Genomic DNA, 14,218 nt, shown 5'->3' with positions numbered 1-14,218 from the left:
TGTTCAGCCTCTCTAGTTCCCCTCTCTTCTACTCTTTCAGGCTCTGTTAACCAAGATTCTACTCTCTACCTGTGGGAGGTCAGTTTTTTTAGATGCCACATGAGGGCAGCATGTGGTATTTGTCTTCCTGTGCCGGATTTATTTTACTTAAAATAATGTCTTCCAGGCTCATCCACGATGCTGCAAATAACAGAATTTCACTCTTACTAAGGTGAAATAATGTTCAATTGTGTCTATATACCATATTTTCTTTGTATGTTAATCTACTGATGAATACCTAATTTGATTTCCTTTCTTGACTATTGTCAAGAGCCCTGTAATACATATGGTAGTGCAGATATGTCTTTTGACAGCCTGATTTTCATTCTTTTGGAAAATATAAGAGGGGTATTTTGAAACATTTTGCAAACCCCTTTAATGTCTGCCTTCATAGAAAACATCTGGATTCATATATTTTTTTTTTTTCTTTTCTGCTCAATCATTTGTGATATTAAGTGTGATGTAGCCCCTGGAAAACACTCTTGTACACTCATTAGACAAATCATGTATAAGTATTATAAAAAATTTAAAAATTTTATGAACCTCAAAGGTTCTCAGAATGATACTTTGATAACACTTGTAGAGCTGGGCATGGTGGTGCATGCCTGTAATACCAGAATTTCAGGAGGCTGAGACAAGAGGATCACAAGTTCAAATCCAGCAGCAATTTAGTGAGACTCTGTCTCAAAATAACAAATAAAAATGGCTGCAGGTATAGTTCAGTGGTAAAGAACCCCTGGGTTCAATCTCCAATACCTCAAAAAAGAGAGAGTACCCTTATAGTAAATGTCCACCCCTGATCACCTACTAGTTTATTTACTAGCTGTGGGTTTGGGATTCATAATGGAATAGTCCAAAGATGGGAATTCTTAGCCCCCTGAACACAGGACCTGTATCTGTTTCCTTTTTCTCCTAGGCCCTAAAAATCCAGGATGCTGTACAGTACCCATTCAGCCTTCCCAAGATGCTGCAGCTGCATGGGCAAAAGGGGATGATTTTCATGCTTTTTCATCACTTTCTTCTCCCAATTACAGGCAACAAGAAGTTATAGAAGTAATTCTACAGCCTGTACTTCAATGTTTGTGTTTTCTCAATATATACACACAAATACATACAAGCAAATATGTGCATATTCATAGGTATATGTGTATATGTATGTATTTTTTAAAAGTTTTCCATTCAAATACAATCTAAAAGTGTCTTATTTAATATCCAGCTAAATCAAAGATTTTCAAATTATGGTCCAGTGATCAGCATCACTAATAGCATCTTATAATTTGTTTAAAATTTGAACATTTTTCCCCATCCCAGATCTACTGAATAAAGACACTCTATTGTCAAGGTCAGCAATCAGTATTCTAACAACTTTTGGAGGTGGTTCTGATGCATGTACTAGGTAAGTACCTTGATATTCATCTGAGAAAGATTCCAGCTCAGATGCAAAGTACTTGACAGATGGTAAAAAAAAAAAAAAAACCCTTAGCTCTCTGCTGCCTCCTCCTCTTCCAGGATCTGGATGGTTTGGTCTGACAGAATTTCAGCTCTGGTATGGTGGGGAGGGGAGGTGGTTGGAAGGTGGGGAATGGTGGTGAGGTGGGGCAGACAGGATCAGACAGTAGAGGCTTCTCAAGGAGAAGTACAAACTGGAAGGTAAGTACAGTGACCTGTATTCTTCAGATTTTCTGGCTTCTGATTACTGTTAGATTTGAACTGCATCTGCCTCTGGAGATTCACATCCAGGCCACCTTGGCAGATTCTGGGCTTCACTTCTATAAAGGAATTTTGTTACTGTTCATTCAGAGTTCTATGGCTACTATTGGATAGTCATCTACCTTAACTCTTCCAGTACAATTAGACACAAGTGGTTTTGCTATTTGCAAAAAAAGAAACACACACACACACACACACACACAACAAAAAATTGCCTGGGGTTGAATGGGAAGTCTGTTTCTATATGTATTGAGAGGAAGAGAGAGAAGATTTAGTATGAAATCAGTTGTACTTAATTCCCATTTTAAAATAATAATAATTTAAAACATTTTGGATTAAACCCAGATGTGCTTTACTACCACTTTAAATCCCTAGTCCTTTTTATGTTTTTTCTATGAGTTAGCATCTTGCTATCTCCCTGAGGATATTTTTGAATTGCTGAGGTGGCCTCTAACTTGCAATCCCTTGTCTCAGCTTCCCAAATGCCTGGGACTATAAAGTCTGCAATACCACACTTGTATCATGTGATTGCATTTCTATAAGTGCCAGATGCTGCTGGACCTAGAATGAAACTTTGAGAACCACAAACCTGGATCATTTGTTTATTCCACATTATCTTAGCATGTCCTATTCAATTGGTGCACCCTGTGTTTTAGAAGCCTTTTTAATATTTCATAGCATTTATTTTCATTGCTATTCTCTATTATTAGTTGGTTTTTCAAAGAACAATTTTGAAGAAATAACTTTTTTCCTTTCATAAATGTTATTTAGTAAAGATATTAAGTCTTCTGTGATGCCATAGCAGAGATTATGTAACAGCACACTGTAAATGACCACTGTTTAAAACATAACAATTGTTCACTCATTAATAATAAATCAAATATTTGTTAAGTTCCTATTATATTCTAGACATTGTGAAACTGCTGGGAATGGAGGCTAAATATAAGGCAATTTATCTTTTGTACTTTATTCTATTATAAAAGAAAAGAACCAGCTATTTTTTTTTCCTAATCATGGCAGTCAGAAGTTTTCCTGTAAAATAATTTTTTTTCTCTCACTTAAGGATGAATTGATGTGCAGTATTCACTAGATGAGTGATAAGATCTCAGACTGACATTTGCATTGTGGAAAACCATGATGGTCCACAATATGTAAACTTCATTTATTATTTTCTTCAACTGAGGACTTGCAAGCTTCATTTCTTTTATTAGATCCTTAAACTAGGAATACACATTTCTGTATACTCAGAACTCCAGTAAGCTCACAAAGCAGGTGAGCAAGCACATATTATACTTTAGATAATGGGCGAGAAGAGATGCTCTGAATTTAAAATAGTCCAAAATTTGCATTTCACATTATCTTCGTATTTAATAATAAAATGAGGTTACAATAAAGTCAAAAAACAGTAAAAGAGTGTACAGTATTATTTATTTTCTTCAACTGAGGACTTGCTTAGACATGGAGTTCCCATACAATCAAGATCCTGACTTATCCTTGATTATTGTGGCCAGTGAAAAAGGCCTGACAGGAAAATTCAGGGAACCAGCAGGGTATGTCCCTATAAGGGAACTCAAAAAACTCACACTTTTGGTCTCAAAATCAAGGAACACACTAATCTGGCACAGAGGCTTCTCTATATATTGGCAAGTCACTGGGGGAGAGGTCAAAATTCTATAATGATCACTTTCTTTCATGCACACGAGGAAGAATATTTTCTTAGATGCAAACATAGTACCAATGTTTGTCGAGGACAACTTACAGACTCCTCCAGCCCAGTCTCAAGAGTTATCCACATCCATCTCCCAATAGTGTTTCCCAGAAATGAAGATATGGGCTCCCCATGCAGCAAAATATTTGGAGATTCATCTTGACGGTCTTGTCTAAGTACAAATGTTCTCACATCCTCAAAAAGCCTGATATTATGATTGCTTATTTCATTACTGAGGGAAATTTCCACTGTGAAAAGAAAAGAATACTCCAGTCAAAATTCATTATAAAGAATAAAGTTATCAGGGGAAAGATTTATCAATGAGTATAAAATTATAATTAGCTAATAGTAAGTTCTTATGTGGTATTATACAGTAGTATGATTTTAGAAAACCATAATGTTCTGTACATGTAAAAAAGCTGTAAGAAAGTAGTTTACATGTTTTTACCAAAAACAAAAATGATAAATATTTAAAGAGACAGATATGACTAACTTGAGTTAAATATTATACAATGTATATATGCATTTAAATATCTCACAGAAGCCCATAGATATGTCTAATTTCTATTTTTCTGTATCAGTTAAAAACAAATTTAAGTTTAAAAAGTAAAATTAAATTATCTATGATAAGACAGTCTAGCATTTCATTGAGAAGTAGGCCAAGACTACAAAGGCTGTTCTAGCTACAAAAATAACAGATTCAAATACAAAATATAAAAACATATGTATAATAATAAAATTTTTGAAAAATCCATGAATTATAAAGGGAAGGGAGGCAGTGCCTACTTCTTTTAGAAGCTATACAATAAGGTCTTCCTAAAGCATCTAAGCCTAAGGTTTCTAAAGCATTAGGGCCCTCCTGAATTTTACCTTTTTACTTGAGGTTGCAGGCTATATATTGCCCTGTTACATTAAGAGCATTAATCCTCATTTCATTGCCTATCTCCTCTCAGTATCCACTCCCACTCACCAGTCCTTTGTGTTGTGTCTCCCCACCTCCCAGCTTTTTAATATATTCTATTTTCTCCTTGAACCCATACTGTTTGGCTCCTGTGCAATCTTTTCAGCAGCACAGGTGCACTTCCCATTTTGATGTTTGCACCTCTTTTCTATCTCCAAGAGCTCATTGTCTTCATCAGCAAGAAATACACTGAATGCACAATTATATGCTCTTGAATTTCTACAATTCATCTCCTACCTCAGCTTCTGCCTTAAATACCTATGACAGGTCTTCAATACTGATTCAACTGTCAAAACTCAGATTGATCTTAGATTTAAGAATTTTTTTTTCTGAGCTCCTTAATGTTTACTGAATGTCTTCAAATCCCTGTATGTGCCTTCATCTTTCCATTTGCTGAGCTTTGTTTTGATGTCATTTTTTTTTTTTTGTGGCTGTTAATACAGGGTCTAGAAATAGTAAGTGTGAACTTACATTGAAAGGCAAAATTATTTCTCCTGTTGTTCTACAGAGGACCCTTAGGTCACATGATGACTTCAGTTCATTTTGCCTTACATAGAGATAGAACCCATGACCCAGTAAATGTTAGGCAAGCATTCTGCCACTGAGCTACAGCCCCAGCCCTCTGCACATGTTCTTTTTTTTAAGAGAGAGAGAGAGAATTTTTTTTAATATTTATTTTTCAGTTTTTGGTGGACACATCTTTATTTTATGTGGTGCTGAGGATAGAACCCAGCACCCCACGCATGCCAGGTGAGCGTGTTACTGCTTGAGCCATATCCCCAGCCCCTGCACATGTTCTTAAAGGGGAAGTTTGTAGCACAACTATCTCAAGCTGTTTCCTAGGGCAACAACTCTGATACTTACATCCCATGTTAGAATTTTTCTTTTCTCCTCATTCAGATTTCTCTTATTTTCTTGGATTTTTCCCCATAATGATCTCATTTGCTTCAATAGCTTCTCCTATAAGGGAATTATAAATGTAAAGTAAATATACATGTTTCCTAACAGATGGAGAGAGTCAAGGGATGTAAAATAAAAGTACTTCACTGAGAATAAACTGCACCTGTGTGCCTGATTTACCTCCTAAGTTTCTATTATGTAACAGACTAAGAAAGTTTATGTAGTTGGCTACCTTTCAGATATGGCATCTTGCCTCATTATTTTATCTGCTAATGCTTCTCTCTATTGATCTCCTTCATATTTGTCTAGTATTATTAAATGTATTTCCAATATAAAAGCCTCTTTCAGCTGGTCAAGGTGGTGTATGTCTGTAAATGCCAGTGACTTGAAAGGCTAAGTCCATAGGATCAGAAGTTCAAGGCAAGCATCAGCAATTTAGTAAGGCCCTAAGCATCTTAGTGAGGGTTTATCTCAAAAATAACAAATAAAAATGGCTAGGTATTGCTGGGAGCCATTAGCCAAGTAGGTATGACAATTTCCTTCCCAGCGTACCCCATGTTGCTTAGTGGAAGGACTCGTGGAAATAGGCTTTTGCAGTGACATTGCATCTAAGGTGATTTGCTCAAGGACCAAGGCGGATCCGAGTTTAGGGCGTTCCTGGTTTAGGACTATCGGGGTTTAGGGTGGTTCCAGGTTTAAGATTATTCCTGCTGGGAATATGGTGTATCCTGCTGCCTGAGTTCCCCTTGAGTTCTCACAGGATTCAGACAGTATTTTTTGGGAGACAGAAGCCCAGTGGGGGTGGATTTGAGCAGAGAAAGTGGATTTCCCCAGAACGTGATTGTAGACGGCTGGTGTGAGTTTGGGAATAAAGAGTTGCTATTTGAATCTACAAGCTGTGTGGTGGCTCGTGATTTTGTGCCCAGCCAGACTGCGGCATTTGGCGTCCTGTGCGGGGAACTTCTGAAGCTTGGAGGTAAGTGAAATTGCTCGTCCCTGAGGAAGAGCAAAAGAATGGGTGACCATTTCAAAAAAAAAAAAAAAAAAAAAAAACAGTGTGTGCTTGTTTTGATTTATCTTGTTTTTGTTTCAAGCTGCCTATCCCTAGAAACTTCTCAGGCAAACTGGAAAAAATGGTTGACTAAAGGTTTGAAGTTTGTCGGCCCTGAGGAAGAGAAAATTGATACAACGATTTTTTATTCCGTTTTTATTTCATTCAGTTTCGGTTTTGTTTTGTGTTATCTTATTGGGTTGCATTATCTTCATAGTAGATTAGAAATTAGTAAAAAAAAAACCGAAAAGATGTTAAGTTTAAATTGTTAGAGGTTCAGACCATGGAGAAAGACATTTTAGATCAAGCAAAAGAGAAGGTCTCTCGAGCTAGTCAGACAGAGGAAGAAAATTCAAAGGAAAAGGGGTTGTTAGGAAAAAGGCCACAACAGGAGGCTGTTACTAACTCCGTTTTATCACAAGAGGGCATAATTCAACCAACAGCCCCACCAATGGAGACAGCTAAGTGGCCCTCAAACCCCGTAGTTGATAAATGGGATCCTGAGACAGGACCTCAAAGATTAGCATGCCCTGTACTTGAACAGGCAGGAGGGCAGAGAATTCACCATGCTTTAGATTTTAAAACAGTGAAGCAGTTAGAGGAGGCTGTAACAACCTATGGTCCCCAAGTTCCCTTCACGGTAAGCATGGTCGAGTCCATTACTAACTTAGACATGACGCCAGCAGATTGGGCTAGCATGTGTAAATCTGTACTAAATGGAGGAAAATATTTGTTATGGAAGGTTGCCAATGAGGAATTTTGCGCGGAGACAGCTAGGCGAAATGCAGCAGCCGGTTACCCTCAAAGAAATCTAGATATGTTGTTAGGAAAAGGACCTTATGAGGGTCAACGGCAACAAATTGAATATGATCCTGCTATATATGCACAAATTGCTGCAGATGCAGTTAGGGCATGGAAGACTTTACAAGGACATGGAGATTTACAAGGTCAGCTATCTAAGGTAATATAGAGAGCTAATGAACCTTACGCTGACTTTGTAGATAGGCTAATTCAAACGGCTGCCAAAATTTCGGGGGATACAGAACAAGCAATGCCATTAATAAAACAACTGGCTTATGACCAAGCAAATCGTTGCTGCAGAGAGGTTATTAGACCATGGAGACATGAAGATTTAAACACACATATTAAATTATGTAGAGATATTAATGAACAAGGGCAAGTCTTGGCAGCTGCAGTACAACAGGCTTTAGATGACAGGCCAAAACCATGCTATGATTGTGAACAAACAGGACATTTTAAAAGGAATTGCCCCATAGGAGGAGGGTTTAACAAAAGTAGGTATCAAAGGAATAGAATACCAGGTATTTGCCCACGATGCGGTAGAGGGAGACATTTGGCTAATGAATGCCGTTCTCAAACCACCATAGAGGGTACTCCCTTATCAAAACACAGACAAAGACCAGGTATTTATCCATGATATCATGGAGAAAGGCATCAGGCTCCATTGCCAAAAAACGGACAGGGGGGCCCAATGCTCCGGGGCCCACAACCACAAATCTACGGGGCAGTGAAGGAACCCAGCAACACCATCACGGTAGTGCCCAGGACACATTGTCCATTAAATCCCTCATCAGACAAACCCGAGGGAGCGCAGGGTTGGACATCTGTGCCTCTGCCAGAACAGTATTAACTCCAGAGATGGGTGTTCAAATCATTCCCACAGGAGTAAAAGGACCTCTTCCCCAAGGAACAGTAGGCTTATTATTGGGACGTAGTTCATCTACATTAAAAGGACTTATGATATGTCCTGGGGTAATTGATCCCGATTATGTAGGTGATATAAAAATTATATCTAGTTCTCCAAGAGGTATATCAGTAATTTCACCTGGAGATAGAATAGCACAGTTGTTAATAATACCCAGCCTACATAATAAATTTCCTAGTTGTAGTGTAGAAAGAGGTTCCAGGGGATTAGGCTCCACAGGTGTAGATTGGGCTATGTTGTCTTTAAATTTAGATTCTCACCCAATGATAAAACTAAATATTCAAGGTCATGAGTTTAATGGGCTACTGGACACAGGAGCTGACCTTAGCATCATATCTCGTCAAGAATGGCCAAAACATTGGCCATTACAACAAGCCACTCAAACACTTCGAGGCCTAGGAGTGGCGACTAATCCCCATAGAAGTTCTATGATATTAGATTGGAAGGATCCTGAAGGATGTGAAGGAACTATACAGCCATATGTATTGGATCATCTTCCTATAAATTTATGGGGATGAGATGTCCTAGATCAATTAGGTTTGACGTTAACAAATAACATCAATCCTAATGTGCCCACTACTAGGGCTAGACAAGGCTTTAGGAAAGAAAAAAGATTAGGAAAACAAGGGCAAGGTATAGCAGCACCAATACAAAGAGATCAAGGAACAGACAGACATGGGTTGGATTTTCAGAAAGGGCCACTGAGACAATCAAAATTACTTGGAAATCAGAAAGACCAGTGTGGGTTCCTCAGTGGCCCCTGATTAAAGAAAAGATACAAGTAGCCCATGATCTGGTCAAACAACAATTAGCGGAAGGACATATACAACCTTCCATATCTCCCCATAATACTCCCATTTTTGTCATCAAAAAGAAATCTGGTAAATGGAGATTATTGCAAGATTTAAGAGCCATTAATAATGAGATGGTTATTATGGGACCTGCTCAATCAGGGATTCCTCAATTGTCTGCTTTGCCAAAAACCTGGCATGTTTTAACTATAGCTATTAAAGATTGTTTTTTTTTTTTCAATTCCAATTGATCCCGAGGATATTCCATGTTTTGCATTTACTATCCCTGCATTAAATCATGAAGGTCCTGATCAGAGATATGAATGGAAAGTACTCCCTCAAGGGATGGCTAACAGCCCAACTATGTGTCAAATATATGTTAACAAAGCAATCCAGCCACTTAGAAATCAAAATCCTGAACTACAAATATTTCACTATATGGATGATGTATTATTGGCACATAAAGATAAAAACATATTGCTGGAATGTTATGCCACACTTACAAACTTATTAAAAAATTATAATCTAGAGATAGCAATAGATAAAGTACAATTAAATTTTCCAATTAATTATTTAGGAGTTCTATTATCCTCAACCATGGTCCGTCCACCAAAAATTCAAATACGAGTAGATCAACTCAAATCACTTAACGACTTTCAAAAGTTATGGGGAGACATAAATTGGATAAGGCCTTATCTAGGTATACCAACAGGAGAGTTGGGACCTTTATTTGATATTCTAAAAGGTCCATCAGATCCAAATTCACCCCGCATGTTAACTCCTAAAGCAAGAAAGGCATTAAAAATTATTGAAACATATATGGAAAATATGCATTTGGATAGAATTGATATAAGTTTGCCTTTATTATTTATAGTACTACCAACAAAAAATATTCCTACAGGAGTATTTTGGCAAGAAGGTCCATTATTGTGGATACATTTATCTTATTCTCCTAACACTATTCTTATTAGGTATCCTGAGGCTGTAGGACCATAAATACTCAAAGGAATAAAAGCAGTGAAGGGAGTGTTTGGAATTTCTCCCAATAAAATTATTACTCCATATACTATGGATCAAATTGATGAGTTAGCTAATGAGTTAAATACTTGGGCAATAATCATGTGTAAATCTAATGTTACATTTGATAATCATTTACCATCTAATCCTTTGTTGTCTTTTTGGTCTAAGCATCCTGTAGTTTTTCCTAAATTGACAAGAAAAACACCTATCATGAATGCTCCAAATATATTCACTGATGGGTCTAATAATGGTATAGCAGCAGTAGTTACCCCAGATCGAACTTTTACATTTTTAGTACCCAAACAATCAGCTCAAAAGGTAGAGCTTAATGCAGTTTTACAAGCTTTTTTGATGTTTAAAGATTCTGTATTTAATTTATTTTCTGATAGTCAGTATGTAGTTAATGCTATAGTATCTCTTGAAGATGATGGTAGGATTTCCCCTTCTTCTACTGTTTCCTCTTTGTTTTCCACTATACAAAGTCTAATCTGGGACAGAAAAGATACATTCTTTATAGGACATATTAGGGCACATACAGGATTGCCTGGAGCCCTTAGTTTAGGCAATGATTTAGCAGATAAAACTACACATGACAGACATATTTTCTCTACATTTGAAGAAGCTACAAATTTTCATAAAAGGTTTCATGTTAATGCTAATACTTTACAAAAGCATTTTAAAATAACTAAGGAACAAGCTAGACATATAATAAAACAATGTCAAAATTGTGTGACCTTTTTACCACAAGTTAATCTTGGAGTCAATCCTAGAGGACTGATACCTAACCATATTTGGCAGATGGACGTCACACACTTGCCAGAATTTAGAAAATTAAAATATTTACACGTTACAGTTGATACTTCTTCCAGATTTTTGATGGGCTCTCTTCATGCCGGAGAAAAAACTAAAGATGTTATAGCTCATTGCTTACAAAATTTTGCCTCTGTGGGCGTTTCTAAACAGTTAAAAACCGATAATGGTCCTGGCTATACCTCTACCTCTTTTAAACAATTTTGCTCATCATTTGGTATTACTCATATAACAGGAATCCCATACAATCCACAGGGACAAGGCATAGTTGAAAGAGCTCATCAAACTATTAAAACGTACTTATTAAAGCAAAAAGAGGGAATTGGAAGGGGGTATATATCCCCCAAAGATAAACTTAAAAAATAACGCTTTTTACTCTAAACTTTTTAAATTTGAATTCATCAGGACTTAGTGCTGCAGAAAGACACATATATCAAAAAAATGTACATAAGCCTAAAGTACTTTGGAAAGATATTCTAACAGGACAATGGAAAGGTCCTGACCCAGTGATTGTCTGGAGTTGGGGGTCTGTTTGTGTTTTTCCACAGGGAGAACAGCAGCCGATTTGGATTCCAGAGAGATTAACTAAAACAATTTCTACAGATCGAAAAGAAGATGATTTGACTCAAATCCATAACAGCTGATATCCAGAACTCCAGCTTGGCCATTCTTACATCTGTGACAGTGATTAACCAGGATGCTTTTTTCAATAGCTATTTTATTATTGCATTTTTCCACATCATAAGGTTCTATTTTTATTTTTTGAGCTCATACAAACCTAGGTTAATGTTTTTCTGATCAGTTTTATTTTTTTGACTGTGGAGTTTTTAAACATTGCAATGGAGATTTCACCTAGGTAAAGCTACAAGGCCTTTACTATTTTCTAATGTGTTGTACGTTTGTGTGCACATTTGTGTTTTGTGTTGTATGTCTGTATGTGCGTATGTCCATATTTCTTATATGAGGAGTGCTAATGAAAAAATGGATCAGAATTATTATTATTTTTTTATTCACGTGATTTAAATGGTTTAATTTAAATTAGGTAAACAGCTGTAAAGGATTGTTTTTAAAGTAGGTTAACAGATCTGTTTGTTTACTTTCACCTTTCCTTTTCATTATATTTAGTAATTCTTTTCAGGATAATGTCTCTTTAGCATCATTGCCAGAATTCCTATCTTCATCCCAGTGCCGGTGAAGACAAAGATAAAACCAAACTACAACTTCTATGATAGCTATCACAGTAAACTGTATAAACTGATGCATCAATGAATATAACTCAACAAGTAATGCTCAATCAAGGAGTCAACTTACTTTGGGAGGAAACGGATTTTGGGAGGAAATGGACATATTGATAGATTCCTCCACTTTGAACTGCTTGCAAAACTTGCCTGGACTATGTAACTATCGTTTAGTGCAGCGAATTGTGGTAATGCTGGCATATCTTTGCTGATGGTGTCACCAGTGATGCAATTTTTATTTCCTTGCCAGCACACCCCATGTTAATTGTGGTAGTGCTGGCATATCTTTGCTGATGGTGTCACCAGTGATGCAATTTTTCCCAAGGAGCCGTCAATTGGCTTGGTGTCATGGCATTTCTGTATCCTCCTCCCTTCTACTAGTGATGGTCTAAAATTTGGGGGCCAATGGCTGTATGCTGGACTGGTAGTTAGTGACGGGTATGATCCAATTGCAGTGGTATCAACCTAAGACAGGAGGCTGACGCCTAAAGGTCAGTTTTCCGATGACGGGTAAGAACCATATGTTGAATTGGACAACCTACCAGGCACGGTCCTTAAGCCACATTGCTTGTTGTTTAATTAATCAGAAGGGCGGGAGATGCTGGGAGCCATTAGCCAAGTAGGTATGACAATTTCCTTGCCAGCATACCCCATGTTGCGTAGTGGAAGGACTCGTGGAAATAGGACTTTTGCAGTGACATTGCATCTAAGGTGACCTTGCTCAAGGACCAAGGCGAATCCGAGTTTAGGGCGTTCCCGGTTTTGGACTATCCGGGTTTAGGGTGGTTCCAGGTTTAAGATTATTCCTGCTGGGAATATGGCGTATCCTGCTGCCTGAGTTCCCCTTGAGTTCTCACAGGATTCAGACAGTATTTTTTGGGAGACAGAAGCCCAGTGGGGGTGGATTTGGGCAGAGAACGTGGATTTCCCCAGAACGTGATTGTAGACAGCTGGTGTGAGTTCGGGAATAAAGAGTTGCTGTTTGAATCTACAAGCTGTGTGGTGGCTCTTGATTTTGTGCCCAGCCAGATTGCGGCAAGGGATGTGACTCAGTGGTAAAGCAACCCTACATTAAATTCCCAGTACAAAAAAAAAAAAAAAAAAAAATCTTTTATGTACTCTTGGTCACTAGTGTCCTTCTTAAAATGGGGTCTTTAAGATGTCTTAGCCTAATTCTGCTAAATATAGATTGAAATGATATTTGTTGACTTTATCAGCCTCCCTTTGGAATGCTAGCCTCACAAAGACAGGTATATTTAAAAATTCTATTGATATCCCTATCTTTATGTCTTATACGGTATCTGGTTCCTATTAGGCTCTTGGTAAAGACTGGATTAATCATCATGAGGACCATCACTTACCCAGTATGCCTCAGCAGCCTCCTCAATGGGACAGTGTCTGTGACCCCTATATTCCTGAGAGTCGGAGAAAAGCAAACAGAGCAGGTACTTGTCTTCTTCACGGAAGATCTTCTTTGTCTCCTGATGGGTCACACATATGTGTTCCTTGGAGCTCATTATTTGCCTTAGACTAGCTTGTCTGGCAAGTAAAGACATCCTCTTCACACAAATATCTGGCTTGAAGTCTCTCAGCTGTGATGTCCTCTGGTATACATGGCAACAGGCAGGAATTTGGGCTTCTTCCCAGGAAAGGCAGAGACAGGGCCAACAAAAGCTGTGCCCACAGCCTATGGTGACTGGGTCTGAAAGGTAGTTCATGCAGAGAGAGCAGGTGAGTTCTTTCTAGAAGGGTTGTGGGATTTCTGATTCCATTGTTCTGAGGGAAGAAAACTAGGAAATTTTTTTCATCTATTCTTGAAGAGAGAAAGGCCTGAACAAATTTGTACTCAAGTTCTCATTCAATAACACACATCTACTTAGATCAGAAAGATAATTAGAACAGATTACCTATTGTATTATGCCAAACCCTATTCTCCCCCAATAAATTGTACTCCTATTTTGTTGAGGTACAATTTCTCCCTAATTGTTTGACCTTTAGGCATTTGATTCAATATATAACTCCAGGGTGTAAGTCTGAAGTGAAATGAAATAATCCTAATGTTCCTTGGTTAAGTAAAGGGCATGTGCCTGAGCTTTAACTTTATTATTGTCTTTAACTTCATAATCATTCTATCTTGGTGAAGCCTTTGACTTTTTTACTAGTAAGTGTTGTAGCTAGAACACATTTTTTTTTTAGCTTGGAGATATTTTATTAAAAATTTTTGGATTTTTTTTTACTTTTTACAAATTAAAAATGCATTTCAA

General features: G+C 37.5%; 1 pseudogene; it reads right to left on the bottom strand.

Annotated features, from left to right (window-relative positions):
• Positions 1-3,224: 3,224 nt before the first annotated feature.
• LOC124089365 (tripartite motif-containing protein 43-like) lies at positions 3,225-13,726 on the bottom strand (annotated as a pseudogene).
• Positions 13,727-14,218: the final 492 nt, after the last annotated feature.

Source organism: Marmota monax, unplaced genomic scaffold (genome assembly GCF_021218885.2).
Source record: "Marmota monax isolate L192 unplaced genomic scaffold, Marmota_monax_Labrador192_F-V1.1 WCK01_AAM20220418_F8-fsc00096, whole genome shotgun sequence".
NCBI classification, from domain to species: domain Eukaryota; kingdom Metazoa; phylum Chordata; class Mammalia; order Rodentia; family Sciuridae; genus Marmota; species Marmota monax.
This window is presented reverse-complemented; position numbering and strand designations above follow the sequence as displayed.